A 536-nucleotide genomic window follows, 5' to 3' on the forward strand; every position below is an offset into this window, starting at 1 on the left:
CCTGTTCATTTACAAAGTTACAAATGGCTCATTTTCAGCTATGGTAATCTGTAATGCTTGTTGATCAGTTTCATTTTATGCCTCCGAGTTTATTTTTAATAAATGAGTCGTAAGATAAATGAGTTGATACAATATTCACTATTGATGACATTTGAAAAACAATTTTGGCAAGAGCAGTAAAACACATTATTAACCAACCGGGCATGAGGTATTTTGCTTTATTACAGCAAAACCACATTTTCACAAAATGTCACCAATAATTTTCAAAAACAGCACGAGCACTTTACGCATAGCTAATTCACTTGACATGGGGTGAAAAGCCCTGTTTACACGTGTAAAAATAAACCGAGCGAACGAAAACCCAAAACATTCTTGTGTAATATCTCGAGTTTAAAAACAAAAACTTGCATGGAAGACCCATGAATGACAGGCTGATTATTATTATTATTATTATTATTATTATTATTATTATTATTATTATTATTATTATTATTAACCTCTGAGAATATCCTAGGTTATAAAGGCAGTTATAAAAA

Source organism: Polyodon spathula, chromosome 45, assembly GCF_017654505.1.
Source record: "Polyodon spathula isolate WHYD16114869_AA chromosome 45, ASM1765450v1, whole genome shotgun sequence".
NCBI classification, from domain to species: Eukaryota; Metazoa; Chordata; class Actinopteri; order Acipenseriformes; family Polyodontidae; genus Polyodon; species Polyodon spathula.